Here is a 16957-nt window from a genome sequence, read left to right on the forward strand (position 1 = left end):
TCTCCCTGCCTGGCACCGGATGTTATTGAACACTGACATTGATTAAATACTGAAGGTTGTTTCATTGGGTCTTGTAGGTGCCTTTGACACCAGAGTTCTGGAAGGCAGTTTCACCCTGGCAAGCTGAAAACTTTGTATGTCCTTACACATGTGCATGGCACCCAGAACTGGCAAAAGGATTCATTTCCAATGAAAAGCAGCAAATTTAATTAATGGCTGTGCTTTCTTTCAGCCTTCATTCTGCTGTCATGCCCCTTTTCTTCTCTATCAGCTTTTGTGCCACCAGGCCCTCTTCTGACCTCTTCTTCTTTCAAAAACTTTATTCTCAATTTTTCTTTGCTCACGATCCTCCTCTGTTTGCTCATCCTTTTTACACACCTGCCTTGCACAGCATCTTCAGTACTTTCTGTATTGCCTGCAACATGCAATTCTACAACAGAATGCCTCCCTTGTCTCATGGCCTGACATTGACAATATCATTTCACACTTTCCATGATCTAAACTTTGAATCTCTTTGTGCTTTTTTGTATTTCTTGGCCACTGGCATGTTGTTCTCATCCTGTTCACCCCTTGGAGTCTCTGTCTAACTTGTTTTGGGGCATTTATGAGCACGCTCGTGACACTGCTTGCACATGCATGTACAGTTTAGCTGTCAGGAGATGCATGTACAATTTAGTGTCAGGAGAGAGAGTCTCAGACCTCTGTAATGACATTTGGGTCTGCAATTGCATTATTAGACTGTCTTTTGGAATTATCTGTTTCCATGGTGGCTACAAGTGCAGGAAGGAGGAGCCACCTCCCACACTCCCCAGGAACAAATGCATATCATCAGGAGGAAAGGACAAGCAACTTTTGCCAAGCTCCACAGGCACTTTCCTCTCCCCACAGGATTAGTCTGGAGTCCTGCCAAGGCAATGGTTAGACACAGGATTTGGGAAATACTGTTACAGCTCAAAGATGCAGCACTAACTAGACACTCAAGACACAGAACATACTGTTCAGGGCTTGGGCCTCCACAGCCTTGCAAGCAAAGAAGTCTTTCTGAAAACTCTCACAACTTACAACTCTTACAACTGTGTTTTTCTTTTCCATACTTTCTTTTTAGTTTGATATATTTCATACCTAAAAATGGCAACAGAGGGGAAAAAAAAAGCAGCCAACAAGGCCAATTAGTCTACCCAAAGTTCTGAATGAAACCTCTTTTTGATGTTGTACCTTTCTGTAAACAGGTACATTTTAGCTCAAGGGTTTTACTTGGTTAAGTATTATGGGATCTGGGGAGATTTGAAAAAAAGCTTACATAATTGGTTTATCCTATCAGTAATGTTGATAACTGCATACCTTCGTTGGCTGGCAGACTAAACTTTGAGTCATCATACACTAAATTAAACTAACAATCAACAGAAAACCAGATGAGATTAATCTTTTATTATTGTTATTCAGCATGAATCCTTAAATGTAACAAGAGCTCAAGGTAAAAAGCCTTCATCTTCACCCTAACACAGGCCAGACAGAACTAAGTGAGGGCAGCTTACAGGCCTCTCAGTGACAACCTTTATTTAAAATCCTTCTGAGGTCTGTTCAGGATTAGGCATCATCCCTGTTATTTCAAACAGAAGCTCAGCATTTGTATCATATGAGGTTATACTGCTACAGTCCTGTGAGGAGCATGGGACAGATCAGTCTAATAAGTCTTTGAAGAAGCAAAGAACTGTCTTTGAATGCTGAAATAGTGTGATTTTTGGTAGCGGATTTTGAGAAAAATAAAAAAGGGCTTCATTCTGCTTAGAACATTAATCAGTGAATTCAAGAGCTAAAACTCTTCATACTGGTAAAGCCAATATGAAAATCAAGCATTCAGTGGGTCCACAAATGGTAAAGAACCCAGCCTCTGCTTTACTGAGACAGATACCCCTCTAGGCTTCAACAAACAGGCAACACACCCTATTTTACACAACTTAACACTTACAAATTTTGAAGACCTATCTGTGAGTAAAAATGAGTCCAGACAGGAAACTTTTACCTGGATAGCCCAAAGCCAAAATTAGGAAATTACACCCAAGATTCAGCAAAGTGTAGAAAATTTCCCATGCAATTCAAAGTTTTAATGATTGGTTGAATTTGTTTCCCTTCTCTCAATTTCTTCTTCTCTTCTTCCTCTCTCTCTCTCCTCTTCCCCCTTCTTCATTTTGCTTTTTAAATTTATTATTTTATGATTGCACTGTGCCTGCACTGACTTGGAGAACCTACCCATACTATTTAGACATGCCCAACCTAAATAAAGCAAGAAACACTTACATTCCATAGAGATGTTTCATTTTCAAGCTAAGAGGCAGCAACATTTAATTACTAGCAGGCTAATCCTGCAATCATCACTCACCACAACCACTCAACACGTGGAAGGGTGCTAAATTGATTCTAAATAGCACTGTGTAATGACTGACAAACATAAAAAACAAACAAACAAGAAAGCAAAGCTGTTCAGATAAAGGATACATTCTGAAATGTGGTAGAAAACCATGAATTAAGACTAAAATATCCACAATGGCAGGTAATTTAGATCTAGGTTGATTTCCATGTATACCAGAATGTTTCTCCCAAATCTCACAGGCTGCTTACCACACCTATTAGTCACCTATGGATTTTTTTGTGTGAGGTATTCTTCCATGGCTGGGAGGGTCACTGCTCTAATTCATCAATAAGATCCTTTTCATGAGACCAGCCACAGTATGGATTGGCACTGATGAAGCAGCTCTCCAGTTTCTTCCTGAAAGCAAGCAAAAGGAGAGAGAACATGTAATTTCAGGAGCTATAAATTCACCATTACCTATTTATATTCCACTTGCTATTGTGAAAAATAACTACAAATAATATTATTTGAGATAAGGTACTGAAATTATTTGATCCTTTTACCTTAAGAAAAAAAGCTTTTCAAAGATCAAGTAATTCATAGTTAAATGCAGTCACTCCCTACACACTGCATGCCTTGCCTCTATTCATTAACTAATGAGATTCTTTTGGTACCCTGCAGAAAAGGGTGACAGTTTGAGTACATGAGATTAACTACTTAATTTTGCCTGTTTTCTTACACAATATTGCCCTGTGTAATATGCATTCCATATCTGGGCTTTTATGTCCAAATACAAAATCTGCTAAAATGTGTGGTTCAAAAGCCATAGCAACGTCATACCTAAATCAAGAGCATCAAAACATCGTGTGGGGCAGAAAGCCACAGAGGATTATTGTGTGTGATGGGATTTGAAGAAACAAGAAATAATCAGGACAACTACATTTGCTTTCCTCTTTGGTATCCATGAGACCTCCCTGTAGAAGAGATAGAGCACAAAGTGAAGAAGGGTGACAGCTTCTGCAGTGATGACTTTTCACTGCTTTTTTTTGCTCTAATACTCTAGTTCAGAAGGCACAATGGGCTACTGTGTTTTCCACCAACACATAATTAGCAATATCAGAGATCCCAGCCCGCCTTGTTAATTCAAAACAGTGTCTGATCTTTTCTAGAGTGTGCCCAGTGTAACACATGGTGAATTGAATGGGCACCCCACTCTGAGCAGCTATTTTGAAAGGTACCCAGTTCTACAAAACTATGACACGTTCTCCCCCAAATCCTGCTTTGACTAGTCATTCAGAATTGTGCAGAAAAACCATCTGCCCTTTTTTAGTGGTTACATTTGATGCTGAAAGTCATAAATTTCAAAGATTACTGAGGAGGATGCAGCCTATCTCAAATGAAGAGGACAAGGGGAGACTGTGCGGTGGCAACATGTACTGTTGCAATGTTCATTGCAGGCACAGGAGCAGAGAGACCAACAGCCCCTGGAAACTTTTTGTATTCAGGGATACGACACAACTTGCCACAGATCTTTCTTATAAGAGCTGAAGCAATGCATCTTCATTTTCTTTTGGTGGGCAGTCACTGTACGTGACAAAAAGAGCTTCATGAAACAAGCTGTGGACATGGCATTTAGTCCAGCTGTAGCTTCTTCAGTCCTGATAAATGCATTAAACTGAGTGAGAAATTACTCATTCCTCTCCACAACATTGCTCTGAAGCATTTGGCTGCAGAGAACCGAGATACTGACCTAGGATAATAGGATAGGAGAGAGTATTCCAAAAAAGTTCCAACTGTACCTTTATGCTTATTGCCATTTTGCCAAGTTCAAACTCATTTCTCCTGCTCACTGGGCTATATCCCAAAGGACAATCTGGCATGCATCCAGTCAGAGACAGACACTGAAAGAAATAACATGGGGCACATGCCACTTTGTCTAGTAAGTAACATCTGTTAAATGTTTGAGGCAAAGTTGATGTTAATACCCACCACTTGCTTAATAACTGAGAGTGATAACAGGGAATGACAGGATAAAAATGCTGCCCTCTGCCCTTCATTGCATCTAGACATGTATGAGAATCACTCAGGACTTTAGACTCTTTCCCTTAGCTGAGCCAAAAGATAGCTTCTATTAATTTTATTAATTTTAAACACAGAAAGTGTTCAAGACAGAGCTGACCTGCAGGAAGTGATGCTCTTTTTTAATAACAAGATCCTGTTGGCCTTTCCAAACAAATGGATGTCTCCATTTGGCAACAACATCCTTAAGAATCCATTTACATTTTTTAATTAGTTTACTGTGATAGTTAATAGTTAATTATTAATAGTAGTTAGTTATTGCAGTTAACTTAAAAAAAAAAGAAGCTATTGATATAAAAATGGAGACTGAACCAACATCATGATGATTTTAACTTTCGTGTTCCCTGAAAGAGTAGTAATTGCTGACACAATCTGCTCATCCCTACTGACATCATCACAACCAGCTCAGATAAAGATGTTCCCTCTCATAAGAGCAGCACTGGTATGGGCACTATAATGCTTACAGAATTGTTAATTTGGCAGCAGTTTGCCTTCTAGAGCGAGCAAAAGTCATTGTGTACAAAACCCAGGAACTGTAATGCCTTGGTTTCACTTTTGTTTCGTGGCTGCAACCCTGCAACTTTGAAGCTGCAGGATCAAAAGGCTCCATCTTGCTGTGATATAGAAGTCTCTGTAGACAAGCTTACAAAATAGGTCTCCCAAGAATATATTCTGATTAAGAAGGGAAGAAAAGTGATGTATAGATGGGCTATTAATTTAACTGGATTGGCACAAATGTGCCACTTCAGAGGAATATACTCCTTTCAATCAGAAATTTAAATACCAGGGATTTTAAAGGTGTGTCCATTCAACTCTGAAAGAAATTCTTACGTTACATCAAAGGGAAAAGTGACCAAACAAAGGAGGCATTTGAAGTTGGGCTTTTGAACATGTATAAAAGATGTGTGAAAGGGAGTAAGGACAAATAAGGAGCATCCAAATTTTATGGGTGTTCAGGATGTTTTGGGAGACTTGGAGGTTCCTGGTGGGCTGCAATCACGTGCCAGTCCTTCAGCAGTACAGATCACTGCTGAACAGACCTGAACTTGTCTGGGTCCAGTTTGAGATAAATGGTGTTCTGCATGCAAAAAGCCAGTCCTGTATCAGTCTATATCAGCAGCTGGGGAAAAAAGGAAAGAAAGGGGAACTTTCAGTGGTTTGATTTGATCTAATACATATAAATAAAAAGCCCTTTTGTTTTCTAAAGAATGCTGTTCTACAACTAGATAACAATGGATTGTAAATTATGGGTTGTAAAGACAAATTTTCAATATATTTATATTAAACTGGCAATTTTTGCTGCTTACATGAAACAAACAAACAAAAAAAGCATCCTTTTACCGACTTTTATACAGAATATTATCATATTCTGGCAGAACAAAGTACATTACCCAAGAAACTGTCTCACAGTGAGTGATGTCTTGTATCTCTGCCAATATTAGCTTTATGGACCAAGTAACAATATTATGTTAATAACTGCTGATTGCTATTTGTGTACCAGACTGTTCCAATACCATGGTGATGAGCATGCTGTTGGTGTCTGGAACAGATGGACAGAGCACAAGAGATCTTTGCCTTGATTTCAAGACAAATAGGATTACCTGTTTCATTAATAATGCTACATGAAAGCACAGACAAAGCCACAGTTCTGTCTCCATCTCCAGTAACTGACAGGAGGAAAAATACACACGGCACACATTGGATGCACAAAAATTTACCCTAACTTTAAGGCAGAGCAAACCTTTGAATCACTTGTTAAAGCCAACACAGCTGCTTCACGCTGTTTAGAGTGGAAACGAAATTCACCATCTTATTGTCAGCAACGAAACTCCTTTGCAGCTCTCTGCAAGGTGATACTTGAGGCTGGAGATGAGGCAATTGCCTGTGTCCTGCCCAGCATCACTGATTCCATATCTGCTGATTTAAACATCCCTTACAAAGAAGTCATTGCAACAGCTTTCTGCCATTTGAGAAGAAAACTGAAAGCACTGTGAGTGACACTTGGAATCAATGCTTTTATATGACAAAGAAATAGGAAGAAAAGTACACTTCAATTCCATGATGATGTTTCTTAAGCCCTACCACCAGCACCAGACAGACACTTTATTCTGCACTCTTATTCTTTCACAGAAATGAGGAAGAAAGACCAAGAGACAAAAGAAGGAGGACATCTTTTCACTGTAGGTTGTGCAGTTCTGTTTAGAATGAAGCCTGTGATATTGGGGAAAAAATGGTCTTGTGACAATCTCATACACAGTAGAAGATATGATGCTGTTGCTATTGACAAACTGGTTTTGAATGACTGAAAAAGCAGTTATATGGGGAAGAGAACTTGGACAGAGCACTGACACCATAACAATAACAACTCCTTTCCTATCTCAGTGGAAATAGAAAAGAGGAAACTGGATACTGTCTTCATATAAGAGCTGCCAATTTCCTACTGATATCAGAAGCCAATAATGTTTGGAAAGGAAATTACCTATTCCTGCATGGCAAGGCTAGCAGGTGCAGATGGCATGTGAACAAATTTCCCAGCCACTGATCTGTCAAGGGCACAAAACATAAAGTGCCAATGGTTTTATGGACAATCATTCAGTTCCTGCCAGGTCATCCACAGATTCTGGAAGCACTTAATTCAACTTGGCATCCAGAAGGGTTTGAAATAAGGCCACCTACATAGGTGAGGTGTCACAGGAGCTGCCAGAGCGAGCACGACCCGCCTCACGGCTCGTGTCTCGGCACGAAAGGAGGAACACTCATGAAAAATGCTGAAAGTCTGAGGAAATGAGATTTAGCAGCTTCTGCTGAACGTGTCAAGCAAGGTCAGCGTCGCGGGCGCCTGCTCCCCGTGGTGTGCTGGCCTCCGGGCATCAAAGCCTCACAGCTAAAAGGAGAAAACTTTCTGCAGGGCTTTTGCTCTTCATTCCCTTTTCACCTGCAAATAGCACCCATCTACATCTGTCCAAGGAATCACCTCACACTGCCACAAACATAAAGAGATTTTGAGTGGGTCCCCGTTCTCTTCTGAAATACAAAACTTGAGAAAATAACAGGAAATAGCAGAGCAAAGACAGTTTCCAAGAAGCACAGAGCCAAATCAGCACTTTGTTCTTAGTGGGTAAATTAAAAATCTCCTATGCTGCTCTGTGGAGCAGGGTGAAATACAGTAGAAAGACTTATATTGCTGCAGAGCTTTGCATTTGCAAATATTGACTGCATTTTCATTAGGTTCCAGTCACAAAAACAGGTTGGATAAGGTTGTTAGTGTTAATTTGAAAGCTAAGCAGTGATAGCTGCACATGTAAGACTACATCCCTTCCTTCCTCTGAGGGACAAGCTCCTCTCTCCTGAAATGGTTATCAAAGATGGAGAAAATGAATTATCTTCTGAATTGCCTGTTTATTGCCTACCGACCATTTGGTGAGAGAAGCTGGCTGGCCTTTAGAGGGTGGTTCATTTTACTTTCTTAATTACTTCTGTTCTCTTCAATAAGAAAAGTTAATCTGTGTAAGAAGAAAAGCAAAGCTGTGTACAATACCATTTTTATTGTCTCAGTAATTCAGTTTGTGAGTTTCCATGCTTTGGCACTAAGGTTTTAGCCTGGGTTCTAGAAGTTAAGCTGCATGCTTTTTCTTAACCTTATTATACCCACAGTTTACTTACATATCCCCATTTAGCAGAGGTACTGCTAAATGACTACCAGAAATTGGTCTGGAGTGATGAGGTCATAATTCAGGGCATGAGATCAGAGAGTAAAAACCTCTATATTCGAGGCTGTGCCAGCTTCAAGGGGGGGAAAATGGGGTGAGGAGGAAAGAAAAAAGAAATTAAATTAAAGACTGCCCTGTAGCCTTCAGATTTTCTTAGCTATTCACCAGTGAAATCAGTGAAATATCAGTAACAGTTAATTTTTAAGCTGATAATATTCAAAACACCACCCAAGGACCATTGAAAATAGCACAGAAAAATGTGACCTGAGGTGCTGTGACTTACACTGAGCATGTTAAGAGGAACACCACAGCTGCTTTGGGTATGGTCTCTGCTCTCAGGCACCAGTGTCACACTCCTCACAGTGTTTAAAACTTGTTTTAAACCACAGTGTGGTTAAAACTTGTTTTCCATGATACAGACACTTCCAATATTCAGTGTCTAAGAAAGGCCATCCAGGATAGGATGAGCATGTAGTAATACTTCTCAAAAGCAGTCTCCCAGTCTCCAAATCCCACATTTGTTCCTCCTGCAGCCAGGAACACATACCCATGTCTGCTCCCAAGGTCGCACAAACAAACCCCTTCCCTTCACAGAATCAAAAGAACCAGTTTATTTGCATAGTCTGATAAGTACAAAGATCACCTCAAACTACTCATTTAGATTCAGGTGGTAGTAGTAGATAAATTATTGGTATTAACAGAAAGAAGGCACTTAAGCTTCATGATATCTAAAGGAGGCTTTGTACTAGAAGATAGCTCTTGTTTCCTATACATACCCAGCACTCACAGATGATACACAAGGCTCAGTTCTAACCTGCTGGCAAACACTGTGTGCAGGAAAACAGCCTAAGGAGCCTGGAAAACCCACCACCACTGCCTGATTCAGATGTTGGCTAAGGTTATGCAAGCACAGATCTGAGCAGTCAAGACACCTGTGCTAGTTTAGAAGGCTGGGACTGCTCAGGCAGGAGTCACCCAAAGCCCGGTCACACCACCTCATCAGAGTGTTGTGAAAGTCATTTGGCAGGATCGACACCACCCTGAATTCCTTACAGAGGGGAATTCTGATCTCACTGCCTCAGTGATGCTCAATATTATAAACTGGGACTGTTGGAAGAAGGGCTCATGCCCTGCAAACTGATTGCCTATTAAAATTGGAAAAGTAAGGCCAGCCAAGAAGGCACGAATTTAAGGCAGAAGTCTGCTATCTCATAGAGTAATGTAAGAAATAAAATAAAAGCGGGGAATAGGAATGAACTTCCTCAGATTTAAGAAGTACTTACCCCTGGATAGGAGCTGTGCTGTTAGACAACACATCCTTGGGTGTACTGTACATATAGTTCTTTTAGAAGCTTTTTTACTTTCTAGAAGCATAAGTTACAGTTCGTTTAATTGAAATATTACTCTGTTACAAACCCTACTGAAGGGTACATTTTTACTGAGCATTTCAGTGAGGCAAAGAAGGTTTTTTGTCACACCTATCTATACAGATTCTTCCATCCTAGTTATGTCAACAGATATTTTCTATTTGGTGGAAAAATGTTTGCACTTGGCTAAGCACCTAAATAAAGCCCTTTTGTTTTCTGCAGTCAAGATGTATCTTTTTTCACAGTCAATGATATAATCTACATGAAACCAACCTTTCTTTCTTACCAAGGCTGATACATGGTACACATTCCCTGTGTAGAATAAAAAGGTGTATATTCTCTGTGTAGAATAAAGTTTTAGCTGGTGCTAGTAAACATGAGGTAGGTTATTCAAGTCCGTGCCTGGAGCTAAATGAAATTTTCAGAGACACAGAGGTCATGTTCACAGCTGTTTATTCTGAACAGTTCTGATAGGTTCCTCTCTCATTTTCCATTTAAGCTTTTGTGGTTTTTCCCTGGGACAAAAGCAAAGCTTGCCACTACCAGATATTTCAGCTACATGTTCTCAAATGGTCAAAGGAAGACTATTATTCAAGTCAACCAAAGCACTAGCAAAACAATGGAGTTCTTACCTACTGAGATGAAGATCAAAGATGAAGATGTTGATAAGAACTACAGAAAATTGATCTGGTTCACAAAATGTGCCTATTAAACTTGACCTACATCTTCAGGTAGATTGCTTTGAGCACCTGCTACTGGATTTTGTTTTTTCACTCATCCCCACTAGACAAATATATGTAATTTTGGAATTACTAGCAGGTTAAGAAAAATTAATCTTATCAGTAATACCGATGTAAGAAACAGTTAAAAAATGCAATCTACATATAGATATAGACCAACTCCTAGCATATTTTCACCTAATGAATAACCAAGTTCCAAATAAATGCCAACAAAGGCCCCCCACAAGAGTACAATATTGTAAACCTGTCCCTCAGTTCTCTATAAAACAGGGCTGCAAGATGAAAGCAGGTTTAAGTTTAGAAAGCTGCTTCCATTTGCCTTTTCTATGTCTCAATGAGGTAACATTACCAGTGCTGGAAATTACCAAATATAAAGGAAGTGCCTTCTCCAACTGTTCTGATTCCCTAAGGAAAAAAAAGGCTTTGTCATCATATTTTGTGTCTGAGTGCCTATTCTGCTGTCTTCACTTCCTCTTAGAGTAACTTTTGAATCCAGAGCTGATTTTCAACTAAATTTGAAAATGAATCACAGGTTTCAAGACATAAAATCATCCCAAGTTTAGTGAAAGTAGGAGGCTAGAGGAGATCCAGATGATGACTCCAGCCATGGAAAAGAATGTAACAAAAGCCTCATTCTTACCAGGTATCAGACAATCCATCTAAGACAAAGACCCTACAGGCCAGGGGGAGAACTTGCATGAAGCACAAATCCATTGGAAACCAGGCTTCAATGATTCCATTACTCATGGACCTCTTGCTCATTTCTCTTACACTTTTCTACCACACACAGGGCTAGGGTTCCCTAAATATCTGTTCATGCCATTCACAGTCATAGTTCTGAGAGCTGTGCTCTCAGAATAGATCTCCTTATTGCCTCAAACCACTAAATAGTTCTTCAAATACCTTTTCCACATAGCTACAGTTTTTCTCAGCATAAGGAGCCATTTTTGCTTGTGGCCCAATTTAAAACGTGACTCTGCTCAAAAGCATATCAGTCAGTGTTTTGCTTTCAGTTTGTTGAGCTGAGATATTCAAATCCCCAAGTGGTAATCACTCACCTTTTGTGCAGGCAGAAGTCCTGCCCATGATGCCATATGCTTGTGAATTACCAAAAGGGCTTCAGGCTGTGTAGAGGTGGTTTCTTCTACATCTAGAAGCGCCAGTGGGTGGGATTAGCCACCTCAGAAGTTCCTGACCACTTTTCAGGGTGCTAAAGGAAGAGCTCATGGCAGTACTGCTAATTGAGGTGAGGCAGAGCCAGCTGCCATACCTCAAACCAGGATTTAAAACTGCTTAAAATGATAAAACCTCATTGTGCTTAGTATGAATTAGGGAAAACCCAAGAAAACTTCTCCATGACAGACCAGTTTGTAGCAGCTAGAAGCAGCCATGTGGCTATGGAGGGAAAACCTTCTTCCTCTGCACAGCTGTATCTGGAACAAACCATCTGTCCATGTCCTAACCCAGCCAAGCCTGCAGCTACTGTTGTTCCAAGAAAGCAACAATCAGAAAAAGAGCCCTTAAGACTACCAACCTAACTACTCAAAAAGAGAAAACCATATTTCTTCAGCAATACAGACATTATAAGGCCCAAGTTTATTGCATTTCCTCATAGAACAAAATGCTTTTTGGCACATTTTCCAATCCCATAAATGCTGTGGAGTGAAAATTAAATTAATGCACAGAACAACTGTTATGACTTAGCCTTCAACCTAAAAGTAGTGATCAGTACTGATCATCTGTATCAAGCAAGTTTTGCACATTCTGTCACAGTTTCAGTGGCCAAACACACACAAAAAGGGAGGTGCTCATCTTGACTCCAAATAAATCTCAAATTTTTTGGTATTTTGATATTCAAAACTTGTCATGCATCTCCTAAATTAACAAGTACCTTAATACTAGAAGGCAGTAGTAGGCTCTCTCTTTCATCCCCCCAGCCATCCACTTCCATAAATTGCTAGGAAGCTGGAAGACTGGAGTCCCCTGTTCCTCTTCCACATGAAGTGAAATGGCCACTGGGGTTCCACATTATTAGTGTTGCATGTTGAGTGTTGGAATAGGCAGAGAGTGATAACACAAGCCTTATTTCTTTAGGGAATCCGGCTCAAAGAATCATCCCCCACCCACTTCTTGCACTAAAAAGACAGCTATTAACTCCCTGATCTGCCTGCCTGTGACAGACAAAGGAAGTGAAGGAAAAGAAAACAAGTGAATTGAGGAATAAATTACTTTTGGTAGTCAGATGGAGGAGAAGCCTCCGAGGAAATGTAATCACCACACCCTGCCAGTTATTAAAGGATTGTGTGGAAGCCATGGCTGGGCGACTGCTTATGCAAACTTAAGGAAATATTTGCTTAATAAAAGGATTAAACAGAAGGTTCCCCGACAACGTCTGCTGTGCCTGACAGGACTGGACTGTTACAGAAAACGTGGTCTCTCATTCAGATCCATCCAGGCAATGGTGTCTGTGTGCAGCAGACAGATCTGTGCATGCACAGGTTAACTGCAGGATTCAAGCCACAGGGGAAAAAGAGGAAAATGCTATTTTTTGCCTACAGATTGTGACAAAAAAAAAAAAAAAAAACAAGCTCAGAAAATTAGTTCTGTTACGGATCAATACTTACATGCATGTGTACTTTCCAGGCAGAGTAGAGTTGCAACCTGTTCTATTTGAAGGATTTGTTGCTTAGCAAACTTTCAAATGAAGACTTTTCACATGCACCTGAAGGAAAAAATTGTAACTTGAAATTTGGCCCAAAAAATATATTTTTAAAACGTGGAGCTGTAGGGAAAAATCAATCAATACATACACAAAATTTACAAGTATAATTCCTACTATGAATATCCAGCAGAAATTAACAACACTGCAGAACTCTCTTGGTTACATTTTTTACCAGTGAATGGTACTGTTCACATTCTTCAAAAAGATTAGAAGTGGGAGGCTGCATGGAGCTACTCTGATTCATTTAATCTTTTTTTGTCTTTTTCCAACTATGCATTTTCACAGGGGAAAAACAATGATGTCATCAAGTTCCTCTCTCTGCTGAGACTGTGCAGTTGCAAGGTTTTCTGCTGATTTATGCATTAGAAAATTTCAGTGATATTGCTATTAAAGTAGGTTATCTTGGCATTACTGTGTGGTAGTTCATGAAGAAGACAGAAGTACCTCATGACCTGCTTGTACACCACAGTTAGGGGATGAAGAATCACCCAACATTCCAGGAGACCAAAACAGAGACCAGAAATAAGCACAACTTTCATTTGAATAAATCAACTCCATATATTATTAGTTATTCTTATCTGCAACATGATTTTCCTAATTCGAAGAAACAGAGCCAGACAGATTCACTTCTGCCTCTGCAGTGTGCTGCCTTCTTTCCTGCTACAACTACTGGTCCAAATGTTAAAAAAAATCTAGGAAAACTCAGAGCTTCACATTAAAAGTATTAAATTAATTAGCTGCATTTTTAATTACCAGGCAAAAATGACAAAGCTAGTTGTTGCCATCTCCACTATCCAGGCTGCTTGCCGTTGTGATGTTTAAGAAGAAGGTCTGAGATGCTGAGCTATTTGTGCCCAGCTCTGACTCCATTTGGATCTGAGCTTAACTAAGCAGAGCCAGCAGTGAGTTACTACTCAAGGCTGCCACCTCCTGTTTTAAATCTCTACTCCCTCACGGGCTGATTAATAATCTGGTCAGGGTGTTCCTCCCAACACTGGCTTTGATTGTAAAGCTGATTCTGCATAGAAAGGATGTTTTCTCAAAAATAATCAGAAACAAATATTTACATAAGTTACAGGAACTAGAGCAACCATGCAATGTGTCATATCCATCTTAGAGCAGCTATTGATTTCCATGCATATCCAAAGCTATGAGCCCTAATGAAAATAATTTTAAAAATATTATTTCCTTCTCAAGCAGCACTACTCTGTGTGTCACTGTTCAGCATCTCAGCAGACAGGCCTATCCATCTTATTATGCACATTAATCAATTGCCAGATAAAAATACATTACTGACATCTGAAATGTGCTACTGCATCTATAAAGTGTTGATTAAAGAGGGAGAGATTAAAGAGAGAAAGGCTGCATTCCCCCCCCCAAGTATTAATACTAATTTAAACTACAAGTGGCATCAAAACTGCCAAAGTTGAGAAATTAGAGGCCAGTCTTACACTTTGCACACTCCAGATGTCTGACAGTTCTTTGCTTCTAATCAATTAGGCAACAACCTCACAGTCTTTTATTTGCATCTGAGACTTTCTCTTCATGAGCCTGGATAATGGAATCTAAGTAAATGCATGTTCCTCTCTTACTATCTAGCCTGAGGCATCAATATCTCCCTAATCAAGAAGCATAAAAATTCTCATTCAAAAGTTTTAAGTACATACAATGTTCATCTGCAAATTAAAAAAAACCAAAAACCAACCAAACAACAAACAAACAAAAAAAAAAAAAAAAAAAAAAAAACAAAAAACCAAACCCCCCCAAAATTCTGTATTTCCTTTCCTTCTTGTTTGTCTTAGTTAATTTGAAATTCAGGGCAAATAATCTCTATAAAGTTGCTAGTTGAAAATTTGTGATATTGAGTGTGATAAGAGAAGAGAGGTTTTCCTTATCTTAAGCTAGTGGTGCATCCACATATTTGAGCTATTTCCCCATTTTCATTCTCAATCTTAGTAAGTTTTTGGACTTGGCCAGAAACAAAAGGCTTTAAAAATACCAAGTCTTTTGAGAAAAACTGAAAGGTGCAATTCAAACTCCCAGCAATAACAGATATTGAGAATTTGTATGCATTCTGGAAAAGCTACTTAATGAAAGACACTGCAGTTCATTTTGAAATGTCTCTCTCATTTAGTCAAACCCTTAATGCAGAGTTGGGGCATCCACAGCTTCTCTGGGCAGCCTGTGCCAGTGTCTCATCACCTCTGTCATAAAAAAATGTCTTTCTTAAGCCCAATCTAAACCTGCCCTCTCACCTTAAAACCATTTACCCTTGTTGTATCACTGCAGCCCTTGGTAAAAAGCCTTCTGCCACTTTTCTTATAAAGCCCCTTTCTAGTACAGAAAAGCCAAAATAAAGTCTACCCAGAACCTTCTCTTCTCCAGGCTGAACAACCCCAGCTCACTCAGCCTGCCTTCATAGGAAAAATGGAAAACCCCACTGCTTTCTATCTTCTAATACGTACAGTATTTTACAGCAACCACCTATACTCTCATGTAGAAGTATTTGGTAAAAACTGACTTTAGAAGTACAGAAAACACATAAAGCATGGTAAAAAAAAAATCCATTAATCAATTAATTAAAAGTAATACTTACCTGCATGGGGCTTAACTTCACCACACTAAAGAACAAATTTATTTGAAACCACTTTCTTTGAAAATTTGAGATACAAATTGGCTTCAGCTACCAGATTTCAGCAAATTACATCAAAACACTATTTTGCATGTGCTGTGGATGAGTTTTGAAAACTGCATTTATTCTTTTAACAAGTCAGTTCAAGTTCACAGTATTAAAAAATCAGTGTTGTGCTTAATGCACAGGATTGGTGTCAGATGATTTAGATTCTAGTCTTAACTTTGTCTCAGACTTCCCCTATGAGATCATCACTTACAATTATCTTTTCAGAATTGGCATCTAATTTTGGATAACCCAGCTTTGCCTGCCAGACTTTAATATCTGGAACCCAATTTTCAGAAAATGGTTTCATTTGCTTCAGCTGGTATAAAAAGAACTTGAAATCTCTGGAAATCAGGTTTCTGAAACTCTGAAATTCCATTGGGTGCCATTTATATCTCTGGAAAGTGGCCTCAAAATGTTACCAGTGATGTAAGTGAAGAATTCAGATTTATTAATACCTTCCATCTGCTGCACATGCCTAAACAACTACAAAATATTTAGGGCAGTAAATATTGGCCTAAAGAACAGAGTCCAGTGTCCAACACATCTCATCTGCACATTTTACTGCTTCATCTTAAGGCCTCAGAAATTGAACTGCTTCAAATGAGAAGCAAAGCTATAAAGGCAGATATTCTTTACCATAAAACTATTTGTGGCCCATAAATTTTTACAAAAGACTTGATCTGAAAGGACCTGCCAGGCTCTGGAAGAATGGGCGTGGGGTCTTTACCTACATCAAGCCCTGCATTTGTTGCAGAGCAAAGCACAGCCTGAACTTCTGAACTTTGGGGAAAAATGCACAGACCTAACAGACTTATGAGTATTAACTTCTCCCCCCAGGGTGGGCTGATGGTTAATTTTAATGGTCAGGCAGTGCACAATGAGGGAGGGACACACGTTCAGGGGGGAATGTGTAGGATATGGTTTGGGAAGGCTGTACCTGGGGAAAGTTGAGAGAAACCCCACAGGGGTATGACCCACTGGCTCTCTCCCTTTATTCAAATAAAGTTGATTTTTGCAGGATTCCTCTGTCTCCTTTGCAGAGGCCTTCCACAGTGTGATTTTCCACACAATATGTAACTCTCTTAACCATACAAGTGGTTATATTGTGTGATACTGTTCCAATTGGAACAGGCTGCTGTTCATAGGGCACTGACATAGCTCATGGCATGGAGAGAAAAACCTGGGGTTTGTTCCTGACTTCTCCTGGAAGTCAGTGGAATTTGGGCCAACACAATAAACAAATATTGGGGCTGCCAGAGACAATGCAGGAGATCGTACTTATCTTTTAGAAATATCGGGCTGGCAGAGA

The 16957-nt window shown here is 39.6% G+C and overlaps 1 long non-coding RNA gene across 1 annotated transcript; it reads right to left on the reverse strand.

The window, feature by feature from the left end:
- Positions 1 to 1413: 1413 nt before the first annotated feature.
- On the reverse strand, positions 1414 to 12963 carry LOC128786386 (uncharacterized). The gene is made up of 5 exons (XR_008430269.1): positions 12871 to 12963; positions 5470 to 5549; positions 4150 to 4251; positions 3191 to 3324; positions 1414 to 2767 (listed from the first exon to the last, which is right to left on the reverse strand). It is a non-coding gene; the product is annotated as an uncharacterized LOC128786386 (long non-coding RNA).
- Positions 12964 to 16957: the final 3994 nt, after the last annotated feature.

This window comes from Vidua chalybeata, chromosome 3 (assembly GCF_026979565.1).
Source record: "Vidua chalybeata isolate OUT-0048 chromosome 3, bVidCha1 merged haplotype, whole genome shotgun sequence".
In the NCBI taxonomy this organism is placed as follows: domain Eukaryota; kingdom Metazoa; phylum Chordata; class Aves; order Passeriformes; family Viduidae; genus Vidua; species Vidua chalybeata.